This window comes from Pseudopodoces humilis, chromosome 8, assembly GCF_049639895.1.
Source record: "Pseudopodoces humilis isolate 2021_Gansu_Grassland_sample_001 chromosome 8, ASM4963989v1, whole genome shotgun sequence".
NCBI classification, from domain to species: domain Eukaryota; kingdom Metazoa; phylum Chordata; class Aves; order Passeriformes; family Paridae; genus Pseudopodoces; species Pseudopodoces humilis.
In genome coordinates this window covers 12,728,093-12,747,839 of record NC_142207.1, presented here as the reverse complement: position 1 = coordinate 12,747,839, position 19,747 = coordinate 12,728,093, and positions in this window count along the sequence as shown.

Sequence of the window (19,747 nt, the reverse complement as noted above, 5' to 3'; positions counted from 1 at the left end):
AAGCCCTTAGGGAGAAAGAAGGAAAGAAAAAACAAAACAAAACCAAACAAAAAAAACCCTGAACAAACAAACAAACCTACAAAAAAAATCAAATATATAATTAAAATATATATTATAATCATTAAATATATTATAATCAAAATATAGAAAAAAATCTGTTTACAGACTTCCTTGTTTGTGCTCACAGAATGAAGCAAACTGGACAGGAACTCTGGAACTTGTCTGGTCCAATATTCTGTTCTAAGAAGAGCTAATAAAACTTAAGATTGGATGTATAGGTTTTTCTAGAGAACTATCAGAAATTTCCAAGAATGGAAATTTCAAACTTCTCTGGACCTTTTTTCCATGCTTGACCATTCTTGTGATTTGTTCTTCCTGTTAATTAGTAAGGATTTACCTTCCTTTGCTTTTTGCACATTTATTTTGCCCCTACAAATGTCTGGGTTTGTCTTCTCTGCCTGCCTTTTGATAGAGAAAAACTGAAAATAGATTTACCCCACTTTACTCCCTATAAAGCATCCCTTAGAGCATCTTATTGCTATCATGATCACACTCTGCTCAAAATCATGGTTTTTAAAGCTAGTGAGATTGGACACATTAAGTGTTTCTAAGTAGATGAGATTGTGCAGTGTTCCAAAAGAAGTGTTTTGTCAAGGTGTGCACTTGAAAGTAGAAAAAATATTTAAATTTGTAAAGTTCATAATTTATGCCATCTGTCTAATGCTGTTTATTATAATACTCTCATTCAGTGTCATCTTTTTAACTGAAAAACTACGCTATTTGAGGCAACATTCTCACTGCAGTATCTGAAACCCAGAAGAAACATTGAAAAGAACACCTGTATTATTTGTATTTATGAATAGAAAAATTCTGGAAAATACACAAGACACACACACAGACACAATAACTCTGGCAGAGAAAATTGGGATTTTAGCAGTATATCTTATTGTGTGATGTTCTAAATTTAGGGATTAGATAAATACCTTCTTTGCACTCACTTCTCCAGCAACACAGTAGAAAACAATGCCTTGAACATGAGCTATTAAAAAGAACACTTTATGTTCTGTGGCTTTTAAGCAGAGCGTTGTTGTATTAAAAAAAATATTATAAGGTCCTTTACCATCAAACAAAAGAGATCAGTTGTCCCTGCCTATAGGGATACCCAGTCTGAATAAAAGCCTCTGATGGAGGCTAACATTGCCTTGAATTACTGTGAAAGCAACACTTGTCTGTTGTACTCTTTCAAGTGTTGATACTGATGAAAATACTTGTGGAGCTGCCAAGCTAATTTCATGACAGATAAGTCAGGAACGGTACACAAGAACCTGATTTTGGGCATAAATATAATGTCTAGCAACACATTTGGGGGAAAAAAAAACAGTATTGAAAAGAAGTAATCAAAATATCCTCCAACAATGCAAACAGCGAAGATACCAGTGCCAGGTATTTATCACTAGGATTATAACAAGTTTACTAATCACAGTAAATTGGAACAAGAGATACATTAATTCTGTTCATTAGGTACCTCCTGCTGTTATGGTTTGATTATTATTCATAGTACTTGGACACTTCACTTAGGATTGGGTTATTAAGAATTCTAAGTACTGCACATAAGCACAATAAAAGTCCAGCCCCAGCTCTCCTTTACAGCCTTACAGCAAAAAGGATTTAATTTGCAGTTTGGGAATGGGTACAGGATGAGGTTATACAACTTGTGCCTTCACCAAGAACTGAATAAAGACATTCTTTATCAGTACAGGCCTCTACCTTAATACCCTCATACCTTATCTTCCCTGTGGGCTTCTCCCACTGCAGTGATATTTCCTTTTGCTTTGGCTTGTTTATAAACATCCAGCTAATTCGTGTCAGCAGCAGCACCCATCACACACTGGAATGTTAACAGACACTGACAGACTTGCACTGCTGTCTGTACCAAAGGATTCCATACCACTCCAGGAATTCACACTTCTCAAAGAAGGTCTGGATTATTCCATGGTAGCGCAAGTGTTACAGTGTAATTCCATTTCTGGTAGCAAAGATCCAGCTGGACACCTCAGCCTTTACAATTGGCACAACAGCGTCATTTTCTCCTTTAGCAAGTGTCCAGTACTTCTGTGTTGGGTTTTATATCCCTTCAAGAATGCTACAAAATATTTAGCATCAAAAAAGACCAGGCTTAAATGCCCCAGCTAAAATGATGCTTCTCAGAGAACAAATAACAGGATTGTATGAAAAATGTCCAGGGTAGACCAGCACCTCAGAGGCTTGTACTAGCCTGATCTGGATCTATATAGCATGAACTCTCAGAACACACTGTAGATCAAACTTGAATAAAATACTGAAGTTGAGAGGCTCATAACTGGATTAACTGCATTGATACATTCCTCCTCATGATCACCATAAATATGAAACTTATCTGATTTTGGATTAAACACGCCTCAGTGCGAATTCTGCATGCCTTTGCGAATTATTTCTTTCTCACAGTTCTTACTGCTAGAAAAGTGATTCTCTCAGAGGGCAGAAATTAAAATCAAACAAACAAACCAACAAAAACAAAACCTAGACTACCCAAGACTGTGAATAAAATTGCTTTATGAGCCTGCTAAAGGGATATTCAAGGATTTGTTAACTAGGCTAGAGCTGTGGAGGAGTGCTGGCCAGTTACCCTACTGTGCACTAGGATTTTCTTTATGCTTTTTATACAGAAGGACTGAGCTGTGGCAACAGTGTCTTTATGAGTTTGTCCTGTCCCTGGAACTGGCCCACCAGCCCACAGGACTTCGTCCCTCCTTGGTTTAGCAGTGTAAATCCAAAGCAGATTAATGCAAGAGATGAATCACATGGTGAATTTTGAGGTTATGAAAAATATTTCCCCCACTTACAATCTTTCTTGGACCTTTTCTTGTTTGTTTATATTTTTGACTCATTTTTGTTAATAAATATATACCTAGCCTCTAAAACTCCTGAATGTTTTAATATGAACCAGTAAAAAAACCTCTCATGAGGTTCAGACTTGAGTCCAGAAGTGTAGTTACCCTAGCTATGAATCAGCTCTCTGGAGTATCAAATACAGCTGGTCAGCAGAACACAAAAACCTGATTTTATTTTTACAAGATCATCAGATATAAGAAGGCAAAAAGGTTGTGCTTCTTTCCTCTCTCACTAAAAATAAAACCATTTGCACAGAAAAGAAAGGGGAGGATGAAAGAGACTATTTAATGAGCATAAGCCTGATAAACATTTCTGCTGGGAAGAGCACACTGATGTCTGAGAGGTAGTGCTCATGTGGAAGAAGTTAAAAAGCATGTTCTAATTCCATGTAAGTCTTTATGTAGGAGGGGGAGAAAAATCTACTTAAACTTAGATTAAATTTTACAGTTACTACTAGTATAGATAAAACTTTATAGTTTCAAAGCTGTAAAGGGTTTAGATTTATTTAGAGGAACTTGTTTCCATTTACATGGCAACTTTTGCAGTCAGTTATGTTCTGACAATTTGTATTAGTGTGCTTTATATAATTTTTACTGAGTTTCTTGCTGTGAGCTGCTAACTCACAGTATCATATTTCAGAATAATAATGAGAAAAGCAGTCTTCAATTCTTTCTTGCTTACATTGGGAATTTGACTGTTATTGATTTATTGTTAGAATTATGGTCATAGACAAGAAATTTTCATGAGCAAGTCTATTGATTAGGTTTCAGTATGCTTGCAATAGAAAATTTGGTATTAATGAAGTTCATGGAAAATTAAGTCAGAGAGTCTTTCTTAGGGGTTCATTAACACCTTCACATGATAAAAAGACCTCATTCTGACACACTTTTTTCTTTCACTTTCTGGCACATACAGGTGAGGATTTAAGATTTTCTTGAGAACATATTATATACCTTCAAGGGTGTCATGGTTTAACTCTATCTGGCAATTCAGCCCCACACAGCAGCTCACTCATTCCTCCTCAAGGATAGGTGAGAGAATTAGAAGAGCAAAAGTGAGAAAACTTTTGGGTTATTTTAATAATTGAAACTAAACAAAAAAAAACCCAAAAAAATATTTAACACACTAAAAGGCAATTGCAATGAAAAGGAAAATATCAAAAACAGAGAGAAATAAATATATTTATTATATTTAACATATTTAACAAGTGATGCAAATGAAAAATAATCTCTCACCATGAACTGACTGATGCCTTTGGCCAGCTTTCCCCTTAGTTTGTATACTGAGCATAATGACATATGGTACCTAAATTTTAAATCTCTACCAGGAATTTGATTTATCCCTGATACATTTTTTCCTCCTCATTCTCAGTGTTAGATACTAATATTTCTGGGAGACTTCTAGATTCACTAATCATTCCTCTGCTTTTTAAGTTAAAAATGAATTTTTATCTTAAGGAAGAGAGTAACATTTTCCTTCTCTTTTGTTCTCTAATGTGTTTTGTTATAATTTTTTCCTTCAAACTGGATAATGACAGCTTCTTGTCTTCTTCACAGGCTGCAGAATCCCAGCTTTTTTGCCATCAAGGCTTTTATCGTCCCCCCTTTTCATTCACTTTCTTTCTCCTAAATCCTCCCAATTCTTTCAGAAATCAAGCCTTCTAAAACACTATGAATTTAAATATAATAATAGTTTGTGCTGCTCTGTTTTCTTACTAAATTAAATGTAATCCTATCAACAGCATTCCCAAAGTAATTGTTAACTTCCAATGTGGTGATTAAATCTTCATCAAAATAGATTTGCTGTTTGATATTTTGTTTTATTAAGTTAAAATTATTTATATTTCATAGAAACTAGAGATATTTTATTATTTGTTGCATAAAGCTTACAAACTGGATTTTGTATTCATATTGTTTTTTCCTTTCCTATACTACTATCATTCAGGAGATTTTAAAGGAATCCCTTCACTGGAATCTGGTGGCCCATGAAAAATATCTTCATGGTCACTGCAGACACTTCATGTACCCAAATACATTTAGTTAGTAGCTGATAGTAACATGTAAACAGCTGGTTATGAAAAGGGTGAGCACTCTGGGGCTGTGGTTTGGATTTGTGCTGCAAGCAGTGCTCATAATTCGTGGTGTTTTCATTACTGCTGAGCAGCACATACACAGTCAAGGCCTTTTCTGGACCACCCACTAGTGAGCAGGCAGGGGGTGCACAAGGAGCTGGAAGGGGACACAGCCAGGACAGCTGACCCCAAGTACTCCAGGGAGATCCCATCCCATGTGGCATCACGCTTAGCACAGAGCTGGGGGACAAAGAAGGAAGGGAGGGAACCTTTGGAGAGATGGTGTTTGTTTTCCCAAGCCTTTACATGTGATGGAACCTGGCTGTCCTGGGAACGGCTGAACCCCTGCCTGCCCTTGAAAGCAATGGATGAATTCCTTGCTTGGGCTTTGTTTTTTTGGCTTTGCTTTACCTATTACACCTTATCTCAGCTGATCAATTTAGTCACTTTTATTCTTCCACTTCTCTTCCCCATTCCATGGGCAGGAAGTGAGTGGGGGTCAGTTAAGAGCTGGGACTAAACCATGACAACACCTCAATTTGTTTACTCTAGTTTAAAGTTGAACTGATGGGACAAATTATTCACAGGATTGCATAAAAATCCCCTCTGAATTATAATTAAATAAAATATATCTTCTAACAGAGTTTAACCTGGAAGTTTAATAATAACTTCAAAGAAATAAAGCCATTAGTCAATTCTGCCACATCTCTCAGTCATCAAATTCTGCTTCAGTTTTCTTGGGGATACAGAGGGATTACAGATCAGTCTTCTACCGTGCAAAATCTGACACAATAGGTCCTTTAAGTTCTGCTGGAGTGCAAATAATCACCACATTCTTAGGGTGTTTAAATGTCATAGAGATGTGTTTAGTCTAACCAGGTGCACAGTCAGATTAAAGGAAGATTTAACTGGAGAACTCCAACCTTTGAATATCTGATTGGATTTTTCACCTCAATTAAAATTATTAGTAAGCTCTAATGCACTTCCCACTTTTCATCGGAGGATGTTTACTAACAAATGAATGAACCTACTGTTGTCCAGATTAAACAGAACTTCTCTTAACTGCTTAGAAATGACTGAAGACTGAATTTAGTGAAGAAAGAAAAGTGGTTTCCTGTGGCAGAAATTCCAAGGATCTGCCTAGAGCTCAGAGAATAATAGGATTCTGTAACCCAGTGCAGGACTTCCAGTCCAGCGAACTGCATAATCCACTTCTGACAACTCCAGAACAATGGGAAAAAATAATCCACTCCAGTCTCCATGGGATTTCAAACCAATGAACAACATAATCCCAAATTTTGTTAGAAACTATGGACAAAGAAAAAAGGTTTTAAGAAAAATCAACATGTAAATGTGCTCTAAATAGTCAGAAATTGAATTTGTACTAGAATATGTTAATAAATTAATTTTTAACAATCAGAACATCTGTGGACTTCCATTAGCTCAAAAATAAGAAGGTAATGGCTTTGTTAACCATAACATGCAAATATTTCTGTTCAAACTGACTATGGGTGATTACCAGCCTGGGAGGACATGCTTATCATTTCCAAGTATGCTTATTACACATTTTCTTATCATCCAAACACTCTGGATTGGACAAAAAGTGGCTATTATTAAAAAAAAAAACCAAAAACCAAACAGATATGAAAGATATCTTCAGTTCAATTAGTATGATTCCTTTGTTATTTTCTCTAAGTTTTTATTTCAATTGTTTTCATGCATCCTCTTGTTGTTGCCTACTTTATTTTCTATTTTTTTTTATCAAAACTACCAAAAGATTCAGAATTAAAGACTGCAAAAGTAGTTCTTGGGAACTTCCACTTTTGACTTCCAGGCTGAGTGCTAAGGAGATTTATTTATCAAGAACAGAATACTAGTTATGTCTGGAGAAAGTAACAGAGAACCTTGATTGTTGAGCAAGCTGATTTGGCCCCGCTTTAGCAGGAGATGGGCAGAGATGACCTCCAAAGATCCTTCACTCCTAAATTAGGCTAAAACAATGAACAGGAGTGAACTCACATCTGTGAAACTGAGTGGAAAGTGTTGAATAAATTAAAAAGTTGACCTTTGCAAGCACATTTCTTCTGAAGTCACTGAAGTAACAAATAAACTCTGAGTGTGGAGGGTCTGTGTTTTTAGTACTTTTGTATCTCATTTGCCTCTTTTTTAGGATGATTCTTCTATTTCTTCTAAATAGTCCATTGAAATCTTCCTGAGATTTTTCCTGGTAAACATGGAAGTATATGGTACGAAGCCTTAATTATGTTCATGATTAAATAAGAATTTTTCAAAACAACATTAAAACCTTAAAAATTAAATTTCAAAATTGAACAGTTCACTGATAGAAAGAAATAATGTATTATAACATGTTCATCAAATGAAATATATGGTCACTAGGTGGCACTTCTGGGGGGTAAGAAAGGGTACAATTTTTTGCCAAAATTTCACATATAAAGTAAAAACATTTTCTCTTGGCTGAATGAGCTCCCAAAACAATGGGAGCTCCCATGCATCTCAGTTTTCTGCTCATTCCTAAAAACTTTGATAATTAAAGTTTTTTACATAAAAAAATTAAAACATGTACCAATATACCACGTATTCCCCTAGGGTGCAAATTATGTCCTGATCACTTTGAACTGGTAAATACTACTTAAAATGCCTTCTTATCCTAAAAGCATTTGTTTGTCTTTATCAAACATACTAATTTTGAACATGCTTGGGTTCTGAATTCGCTAATGGTTTGCAGAGATGTCACTGTGACAGGGACCATTTTTGCTGTGGACATTAGTATGACATGAATGAGTTCCTGCCTGTTCAAAGTACTAAGAATATGTCCTCTGAAATTAGTTCAGATTAGCCTATTAATTATTTTAAGATTCTGAAATTAACAATGTCATGGAAGAGAAAAATGCTGCCATATTGTAATCCAGATCATTTCCTTCACTTCAAGCTATGTGGCTCTCAATCACTTTCACTGGCACCGAGAAATCTACTCAGCCACCCATGAACATGACTATCAGCAAATGGAGAGTGAAAACCACTATCCAGCATCTTCAGAACAAGGGTGTTTTGTGGACAGATTGTCTGGCCACTGCACTATGATTCCCATCCAACTCTGAAAATGTTTGCAAGGAATAATAAAACTGCCAAAGGTGTTTAAGAGCAGTCAGCTAGTTTAAAGTGCTACAGAATTCAGTTTTCTGGCAAATGCCCTAACAAGCTTTGCTACAAAATGTCAACGTTTGGATTCACAGCATCCCAAGATACCTGTTAGTTGCAGCTCTGCTGAAGCTCTGAAGGTTTAACTATCTGAACAATGAAAAATTAGTTATAGCTGGAAATATAACAGCATTGAAGCCTAACTTCTGAAAAATATGTGCAAAGAATAGGCAAGAATTTTTCTAAGCTGAAACAAACATACTGGCACTAAAGTGGTTTCTATGCTTTGGTAGTGCTCGTTTCTCCCAAGACAAATATTATTTCATGAGCTATGAGATGGAAACTTTATCCAGTGAACTGGCTCATCATGTCATGGTGTTCAAAGAATAACACCTCAGCTCCTTCTGTGTTGGTGATAAGACAATCCATTGCAGAGCTGTGCTAGAAATAAAGGGACATGAGTGGTCAGTCCTTGCCAGTTTGCTAAATAATAGGCTAATGATACTTTCCAACTTGTCTACTTGATGCAGAAGCTTGGAAGCCATGTTCATAAATTCCAAAGAAACAAAATTTCCACTATTCTCTTGATACTTTTATTTTTATGAAGCCTTTGGCCTAAGCCAAATAATAAGCAGTAGTGAAATTGTCCACTTGAAATAACAAACGTATCATAGGAATTAAGAACTTCAGACTCTTCGACTATCAGTGGAAATCTTTGAAGAGCCTGTTTTTAAAGATATTTAGACATGTCAGTATCCTGACTGTCTTGTGTTTAAGGATCTGTGCTCTCTTTGAAACAGAAAGCTTACAAAAAGTTAGGGGTACTACAGTACTAGGATAGCCCGAACCAGGCACACATTCCTCTTGTCTTATGCATTGCACAGTCTAAGCAGCTACAGCAGGCACCACATTTGTCAAAAAGATGTTTATGGACACTATGGTAGGAAAAAGAAAAAAACGGCCTAGGCCATAACTAGACCAGTGCTTTGGGAAATCCAAGTCTTGTGCTGATTTCACACAAGTCAGGCAGTTCATGGTCTGAGCTGCCTGACTGAACAGCAGTGCAGGGAAGCAGATCTTGCCCAAAAGATTTTTTTATAAAATGGGGGCTTGGAACTGGTGGAATAACATGACAGAACACTCAAACACACACATTGAACAAGACTAGCTAGAAAATGTATTTCTTTCTTTTTGTTTTGTTCTCACAGGGCCTAGAAATGGGAGTTCTGAGCCTCTGCCTGAGAACTGAAATGCAACAGCACATTTCAGTATCTGGTGGCAGTATACAGCAAGCTGGGAAAGTACAGAAGATACAAATGAATCTCAGGAACTTTCAGTGAATTACATCAGAAGTTGCACCTGCAGTCTCAAAGCATACTTTATCTGCAAATTGATAGAAATTAAGCGCAAGTGACATTGCATATGTATTTTAAAATTAAATTAATATATGCCTCAGTCAAGTTTCTTAATCTGACATCCTGTATGACTTCAATGTAACTCAACAATGGCAGAAACCTGTTTTCAGTAAGCATTCACTGTTAAAAAAGAAGGAAAACAAAAGTCAGGACTGAACATAATTCCAGTGGTCTTAAAAGAATTTCTACTACACATTAAACCTGGCAGTTACACATTTAAAAAAAATTAAACATGCACTGAGTCTCATTAGGGTAATAATAACTGAATAAATAAAAAAATCTCTGAACTGAACTGACTAAATATCTTATTGTCCCAAAGTGCAATGAACAATACATTTTCAATAGTTATGAAATAGAAAAGACATAATCTAAAATCATAATGCCTTTTGTTCCCAAGGATCATTTCTGAAACTGACACTGGCACTTATCCTTCTATAGTATATGTCAAGTGCTGAAGTCCATCATCACAATATACTTCCAAAGATTTTTAATGACCTTTAAACATTTTGCTTTTCCATCACTGAGCCAATGCATTGCTGCTGAAGCTGTTTCCTGCAGCAATTTTCTCCCAGTCGTCGGTACCCGTGCTAAGGAAACCTGGGTATGCAAAGAACAGCTGGGCTCTCCTCTGGAGCAGACTTCCATTGCTCAACTTACAAAGCAAACAGCAACAGGTACTTAATAATGAGAAAGTAAAAGGAATCACACAAGGACAGTCCCAATTGCAGTGATTGATATATGTATCTATAAAACAAATAATTTCAAGCAGAGAAAAAAGTTAAATCTTCATGGGACAGAATGTCGGTGGTTTGTATTTTAATTTTATGGATCCCCTGAAACCTGATCAGTCTTTAGTGTATTTTTGGACTCACTTTGGGAAATAAGAGTTTTAACATGATATGTCCTCTACGCTATATATTTATTAGTGTACTTTATGAACAAGTCATTAAGGAAGTCATGTTTTGAATAATGGATAGGATAGGATATGAAACTACTCAAGCAACATTAAAAAGTCCCGTTCCCAAGAGTTCTACATCATACTAGTTCAAAAATAGTACTTTTAGCCTATGTTATGGCTGTAGAATGTTTGGTCCCTCCTAAAAGCTCGACTACAAAGCATGTGTAAAAATAACCTGCTCCTAAAATATAATGAGAACCTGACACCTTATACAGATCACAGTCTGTATAATTACCTTGTCTGTCTATCAAATATCTCTTATATTTGAAGTACTCAATTCAGAAAACAGAATGGTAAATAAAAATAGTAGAGGCACTTGGACACTCCCTAATAAAGCAGATTTACATTGGAAAATGTTAATAAGATAATACAGCGTTTTAAAATATGTTTGTAGAAAATTTCTAGGAAAATTCTGAACAAAACATTTAAACATACAGAGCCACAGATATAAAGAATAGGATCGTGCATTTTGTGATTTTCATAGCAGGATACTTTGAAAAGAGCAGTGCAACTTTTTTCCACTATTCTCCAATTTTTCTAAAAAAAACCAGTTTTATTTCATTCACCATGCATTTAGTTTGGTGATAATACACAAGAAAATTAAAATTTTAAAAACCAGGAAACTCTTGCAGGTCAGGAATTCTGATATTTGGCTAATTCAGAAAATATCATGTGCAACCATTTTTATTATCTGCTTCTAATATAGTCAATTTAAAGTGTTGTTGTCCAAAATATTTCAAGCTTGAAAATATCTGCAATGTGCTGTAGCTCAGGATTAAGACTTTATTCATTTATCTGCAGAAACAGAATGAGGAAAAAATACTGCTCTACAGGCTGAGTTTTTTCTTGCTTTATATTTTGGAGGGTATGCCCAGCTTGCTGGTCAGAGGCAAGAGAGAGAAGGAAATTATTTGTCTCATCAGTTTAGGTAATTAATTCCTCTCTACCTAGAACAATAGGACTATTATTTTGATGGGGCAGCAGAGTGCCAGCACAAGCCATAAAGGTTTTAGAACTACTACCATATAAACTACAATTAACCCTCCAGAGGTTATATATATACTCCAGTATACAGATAGCATTTTTTTCTTAGGTATATCTACTAAATATTTTGGTGATGAGCAGAGTTTTTTGACTATATGGGGATGTATATCAAGATGACCTAATTAAATACTCCATAGGATGTCTGAGCCTTAAAGGTAGGTGAAGGGGTCTTAACTGCAGATTCTTAAATGAAGGCAAAATTCAGTTCTAGTAAAGATGAAAATTTTCTAAATTGTTTGTCCTATTTAGAATAGAAACACATTTAATTCACATTTTTCTAAACATGGATTTTCTTCACATGAATGACACATTGCAATCCTATCCTTTTACCGAGATGTCATTTATTCACCATAGTGTTTTTTATCTGAAAGCCAGTGCAATCCATATGTGACCTCTTATGACACTCTGAAGGGTTTGCTGCTCTTAACATCTCTAAACTACCACAACAACTTCTGAACAATGTCAAAAAAGATGACAAGTGGGCCTTGTCAGGGTAACAGAGATTATGTCCTGTAAAGCAGATGATTGAAACTAGAGTCTAGACTGACAAGTACACAGATCTATTTTCTAGTGGTCCAAGAGCTGATTTGTTATTTGCAATCTAGATCTGTAGCACGCTGGACCTGGATGACCTGGCCAGGTTCTCTCCCAGAGATAATTGGCATGAGGTCCAACGGGGACGATAAAAGAGGGATGGGCACAAATGTGTGACCCAAAAAGCAAAGATCTTTAATAAACAAAGGATCAGCTACTGAATCTGAACAGCATATGGGGATTCACACAAAAGCCAAGCGCTGGGTGGGGGATTACAGTAATTTGTATAAAATCAGATAGGGGCAGAGTCTGACAGAAAGGGACAAATAAAAACTGGGGATTGGGAATATGGAAAATAATGCACCAAATCTTAACCAATGATAATGAAGATATTATAGAACTTTCTAGCAACATCTACATAAAACTAAACAGGGGGAAATGTGGGTAATACTTTACTCTCCACAAGAAGAAGCAGTTTTCCCAGGCCTTCAGTCAAGGTTTTTACTGACCCCAACATAGATCTTTGTGTGTCCAGTACATTTCATGAGCAGGGACATTGCCTGTATAGTCCACATAGTGCGCACCACATGCCAAAGAAGCAGGTAGTGTAAATGGGACTAACTCTGTTGGTGTCCTCAGAAGTGGGATGATTTGCATCAGTTGAGACCTGGTCACCCATCTCATCTGAAGTGCATAAACACATATATTCTAGAGTGTGCTGATGTCATTTCTGCAGTGGGAGCCCACTTGAACACAGGAGATCCTTATGGCTCTACTGAATTAAACCTCAGCTTTATTATAAACCATCTTGGAAAGTGGCTAAAGGCATACTGGAAAAAGTAGCTCATAAAGAATTGGTTTTGCATAGTGTTTACTTCATGCTATTCTCTAAACTAATAAACCTGCCTCCTGCATATGAAAAGAAAAAAAAAAATCTTATCAACATCTTGTATTCTTTTCCTCTGTTCAACCATTTCCAGAGAACACAGGATAATTAGTCTACCCTTCTGTGTATATTGTTCATTTAATTACACTTTCCTTTTATCATCTGCTGTAATTCTAACAGACTGAGGGTTTACTACATATACATCAAGAAATCAGATTGACAGGAAAACGGTCTTATTTTTCCAAACTATTTCATACACATAGCAATGGTTTTCAGGGGAAAATATAGAAAATGAAGCAAGAATTGAGTTCTACTCCCAGACATCCCAAACAATGCCTTCCTCACCTGAGGAAAGTCACTTCACCTCAGTGTACACCTCTTATTGGTTTGAAAACATAGACAGTAAATGTACAGCAGTGTAAGCTGCTGAATTGGAAAAACATTGTGAACAAGGTATTCTATAATCAAAGCTCAAATAAATGCCTCAAATTTATGCTGATTACATAAAAAATATTTTAAAGCAGTCAAAAATCATCTCTATTAGCAAATGCTTCACGAAATATTTAAAGGACTCACAGAAGGGTATTATTCTTTATGACCTTAGCTGGAAATGCAGTCGTATTGCTGACTCACTTGGCAGGCAGAAAAAATGGGACCTATTAGCTGCAACTCAGAAATACAAAAGAAATATATAAAAATTCTTGTCCCAATTGAAAAAAAATAACAACAGCTCATATTTCAAATTTTTGTTTCTGCTATGCATTGGATTTGAGAGTGAGCAGAGAGGGAAACAGACATATCCAGCTACTCCCACTGTATCACAATTAAAATAATTGAAGAGAGATCCAATCAAATCAAGTTTTGCTGCATATTCTGGGAGCTTTAGCAAATAAGTAGATTTCTAGGTTGTAAGGGGAAAAATTAAAAGTCCAATATATATCTGTATCTATATATCTATGTGTACAAACTTGATGGCTTATATGCGTATACACACACAGAGGGCCCTCAAGAAATAAATACCACCAACACCAAACAAAAATTGTACTGTCTAGTTCTAGGAAGTTGAGAAGATTTGAAGATTTATCACTTACACATTTCAAGACCAAACTAGTTAGTTTTAGTATTAGCAAATGGTGATGTTCTTTCCTTCTCAGTGGAGACAGATTTTGCTCAAAGGCTCAGTTAATACTGTTTACCCTTCTACAATTATATTCACTCTGTCATTTGTAGAAGCCTATCCACAAACCAACTTACTTTGCTTCTATATTAACTGTGATAACCAGTTATCAAGTGAATGTTCACACTGGCTTCATCTGGGAAACTTCAGAATTAATAGATATGAAAGGTGCGATAAAAACAAAAGGGAGAGCATTCACAGATGAATATATTGAGATCTATCAGGCAAAAATGAAATGTTATTTCAGACGTCTGTCAGTTTTCTGTGTAGATCTACAAAATAAATATTAACAACGTTTTAAATTAAGCACTTGATTTACATTTCACCTTTTCTACTCCATTTGTTCCATTCTCTTAGTATCAGTCAACCACTGTACACATCAGTTTTAGCAGGCCACAAAAAGTAATTTTTGGCTTCAGATTCAGTGATAAATTTCTCATCAGAAAATTACACGTCAGTCTAATTTCATGGCTGTGTTATCCTTCTGTCTAAAAACTTAACAAACTAATTAAATTCTGAATTAACTGAAATCAGAATAAGCCCCAGACACCACCTGTTAATCTGAAAAAACATCTCTTGACAAAAAATAGAATTAATGTGTGTCTCATGCTTTAGAGAAGTTTGCCAAAAGGAGACCCCTTACTGTTTCAGGCACATGGCTTTGTTTCTACCACAGATGCTATTTGCTGACAGAGTGTTTCTCTTTCAAAGGTGCCAATGCCTCTTTGCAAGAAATTCTATCCTTGATACACCAAAGTGATGCAAAGTGTTGGCCTAGAAACTACACCGTCAAGACAAGAGGATCTAGTGGTTCATTTTGTCTTACATTCGCACAGAAATGAAGTTTCCATGTCATATGGTATTCTGCAGTCCTTTTGAAACTCTTGGAATACTTGAAGTGTAGGAATGCAGAAGCTGGCTTGATTTTTTACAAGGGCAGTAGGGTGGGGAAGTAAATTAGGAGGATAGACCCAACTGAGACCTGGACAAGGAAAAACAAGGAGATGAAAGCTCAGATTGTAAAAGTTTGTATGCATTCCTTGTTGTTTCCGTGCAATTTCTAAAGGAAGAGTTTCCCACCTGCATTCTGTCTGAGTAACCCCAACAGCCCAAATGGCAGGATGCAGCAGTCTACACAAAAGTTTAACCATACAGCTAAAGCAGATCTTATGTTACTGCAAAGAACTGTACAAATATCTGCTAGAGGTGATTTTCACCTACCAGGTCCCTTAGTCTGCCTTACTTCCTTGTCAATTAACAGCTTTCACTCTTGAGAATTGTACATATGTCCTGTAGCTGTTGCCAGCAGGACAACTCATTTCTGCCTCCTGGCTACATTTAAATGTTAATGACTAATTCTATAGCTAATAATACATGCAGTTGATTTTATCTTAATGTCTACCAGTTAAAGATGTCACTGCTTAGACATGTCTGAAATGAATTTTTCTAAACCATCCCTTGTTACTTGGTCTGAAAATTGTAACAATAGCACTTCACCATATCACAGAGGAAGTGTGCAGTACTCAGATGTCCTGGGTGCTATGAGCCATATTATGTTTAAGAGACCGTTTGCAGAGAGATATTCATGCAAATTAAATCCCCATAAAGGCATTTTAGAGTGGAATATTATATTCTGATTAAATTGCTACTCTCTAAACAACATTACCTCTTGCTAGAATCCTTCTAGAATTCAGTAAGACTGAATTTTTTTTTTGCATCAATTAATTTTCAAAATCAACCGGAAATTAACTACTTCAGTGCAAATACATGTTTTCTTGACATGCAGACCTCAAGTTCATATTCCAGAAAGATTTTCAACAGCATAAATAGTTGGCCTCCAGGTTTAAAACAGAAGGCTCGAGTGTATGTTCTCAGAGAGCTGTACATTTTCTCTTTGAGGCAGTTGACAACAGATGCAAAACCACAACTTTTTTAACAATTTCTGTTGATGCTGAAACACTAGGCTACATAGTGATGTTACATCACTGATACACCTGAAACATTGGTTTTAAACTCCAGCAGAGATCTAGCCCAGATTTACAACTGACTGACAATAGTACTATCTTCTCCATATCACAGCTGACAATCAATTTCTGTATTATGAAAATCTGATCTTGCCAAAGATGAGTTTCCTAGGTTGTGATATAGTCTATCAAACCATGCTGGCTATTTATTTTCTATTTCTTTTCAGTTTCAAGGATTTTATTAAATAAAATAAGAGAAATTTAACAGCAATTCTTGTAGCAAAAGCTGTGTAGATGTCTGGTGGCAAAAGTTTCTTAGCTCTGTTTACCTGTGCAATAGGTTCCTTCAGTCAATCAAAAAATTATGAGTTGTAGTTTGTCCTCTCACTGTATAACTCCAAACTATTCTGAAAAACCCCAGTAGATATGGTTCTCTGACTGTAATGATAAAGCACTTAAGAAACTCCAGCTCTGGTAAAGCTCCTTCTGCTCAGGCCTTTTATTAAAAAAAAAAAAAAAAAAAAAGGAAAAAAATCCAAAGAGAAGATAAAGGTTCTATCCAGACTGGAATGATATGCATCATCAAATGCATACAAATGCTACCACACAAAAATCTGTTCTTGCAATAGTGTGTCCCTTTCTGAAGTACTTCTGCTTAGCATGTAAAACTCATGTGCATGGTTTGTCCATGCTCTCTGGCTCCACACATTCACAAATGCATACACACACACATCTATACATATAACTCTGTAGACATAGGCATGAAAGGAAGAGACCTAAATCTGCAGAATCACTTATTCTTAGCACATCTTAGGAGGAAGCACAAACTGGAAGCAAATGGTCAAATGACAGCAGCTACTGCCACCTAGAGAACCTCTAGGAAAGCCTATGACTGGAAGAGAAGAACCTCTAGGAAGTCAAGTAATTGTACAGACCTCTGATGCCAGAATAACTCCATGTGTAGTAATCACTTGTAGTTGGTTAGCTTGTCTACAGTTTCCTACATAATTTTTACAAACCTCAGTGCAATTTGGTGGGTAAGGCATCGTCAAGAGACAGTAGAGGGCTTTGGCAGAGGTGTCTTCCTCCTCCTTCTGGAAATAAATAAACTTCTCATGTGGTCAGAAATGGCTGAGACAGCAAGATCTGACACTATTTCTTTTCTGTTGCTACTGTTGTTGATGAGCAGTATTTAATCTTTCATTAGCAGGTTCTGTTCTTTATTTATTTAGAGCAGTTTGATTCTATAGGATTTGACAGTTTTCTGACATCCTCCAAATTCTTTCAATAATAACAGAGATAATGACAATATAATTTAGAAATCTCTATCATGCTGTATGTGAATGGAGCTACGTAACTGCTGTTTAATGAATAATGCTGAATAATGAAACAGCAAGTTATTTTGTAGAGGGAGCTGAAATTAGATTGTACCATGCTGCCAAAAGAGACAAAAACAGACAGATGAATTTTGGAAGGACAAGAAATTGTTATACCCCTGAGAACTGCTGGTTGTTATTCCTTACCTCAAAGATGTACAAGCTCTTCCCATCTTGGCGAGAGGTAGAAAACCCTGATCAATTCAAAAAGCTCTAAAATTCTATAGAGAGGAAGCAAGCAGTTCCCTCCACTTAGTGACTAAAGGAATTCAGCTGAAATTTTCACCTGTATATTTGCTGATTAAATCAGTAAATTCCACTGAGAACCACTGAGAATTTAAGCCCTCAGAAGCAGTCCTAGGTAATTCTGCTGACAGAAGTAACCCTCCTCCCCATGTATTCCACAAGACTGTAACCTAAAGGCACACAAATGTTTGCAGAAGTGCAGGAAAAGCATGGAACTTGAATGTTTTTGCAAAAATAGGCAGAACTATGGGAAATGGGATGGCAAACAGGACAAATGGGATTTCTTACTTTAGTCAGCATCCTGTTCCAGACTGCAGCCAAACCCAGTTTTTTTTTAAAAAAAGACAGCCAAAAGGCCAAGAATATACACATATATATTGACAGTAATGTATTTCCCGGGTATTAAACTTTGTGGAAAATCTGATTATTTATATGTGTGTAAAAAACAATAACATTGGGTCCATTACTCCTGAGGAGCACTTGAAAAATACAGCAGTACAACAGCAGTTAATTAACATCATCATAAAGCAAAAGAGAATGTACACCAACAAATAATATCCTTGGTGATGTTGAATGTGTTTCAGACCTATTTGTGAAAAACTGTATTCTATTCTGTGTGTTCTGAGTTTACCAATCATGAATGCAGTATTATGTTTCACCAATCATTAAGGCTCATATTACAGTGGACTCAGAACAAGGATTTAAAGTTTCATTTCACGTCAGTTATTCGCTGTCTGGTGTATGTTATGTTGCATAAAATGCAATAATGTCTCTCCTATTAACATACTTCCAGGCTCCCATACATAAAATAGATTTTAAAAATCTTAAACAAATTATTTTAAAAATCATATAAGGCAGACCTCCAAGTACTTAAAACAATGCAAAGGCTAAAGGGTAGGACCTGCAAAAACTCTTTGATATCACTTCTTAAATACACTGTTTACTATATTTTGATGTTGTTTAAATACATGTAGTATAAATTATCCAAGACTGTCTTCTGGTGTACATTAGAATAGCTGTAGAAGATGTAAAGTAATGGAATGACTATTAATTCAATTCAGTACCGTCAGGATTATTAATTAAATAAAAAGGCAAAATCTAATCTTCCATTACCACAGTGATTTTTTTTTTCTCTTTTTGCTTCTTTATTAATTAAAAATTGAGTTTTTTATTACATATTATTGTGAAAATGAAGGATGGGAATAAAAATAGACCAGAATGAGTAATGCTTTGAGACTCTAAAGAGGTATGATTTTGTGTTTAGAAATACTAAGACATAGGCAGTAGGGGCTTTTGAACTGGGGGCAATACTCTCAACTCTTACCTGGCCATCCTTCTGCAAGTAGGGTTTGGAAGAGTAGATACAACATTTGTCTTTTAAGATAAACTTTAAAGAATATTGAGATGCTTTATGAACACATTTCTAAGATGCAGAAAATATTAGGTTTTAATGTATAGATTTTCTCCATCTGGATGGGATTCCGGCATCGTATACAGAACATGAGGAAAAGGGTTTTATTGATATTCTCCTCTCTCACTCTTCACACTGCCAAATCCATAACCCAAGAAACAAGTGTGTGAACTTCAGAACTGAACTAGATGACATGAGCAGTCATCTCAAAGAAATGAAATCACAAAGGAATAATCCCAGACTCATCAAAAGGAGAGGGAAGAAGAGATGTGTCTTGCAGAGCATCATGCCATAATTTGTCAGATATATATGATTCCTCATTTCATTTAGCACTGGGAACCTAAATCACACATCTGACTGTGTAAATATTCTGGATTTCATTGCATTGGTTCATCTTAAATTACATGTGAAAATATCTCTTGTCTGAGCCATTGTCTCTGCAAGGAAGAATTTTCCCCATGTGATCACTGGATCCCACACAGCTCATATTAGAAGGCACAGGAGGTCACTCTTTGCTAGCAGTGGCTCCAAAGATCATCTTATAAGGACTGAAGCACAGAAGAAGGGTAATGTAG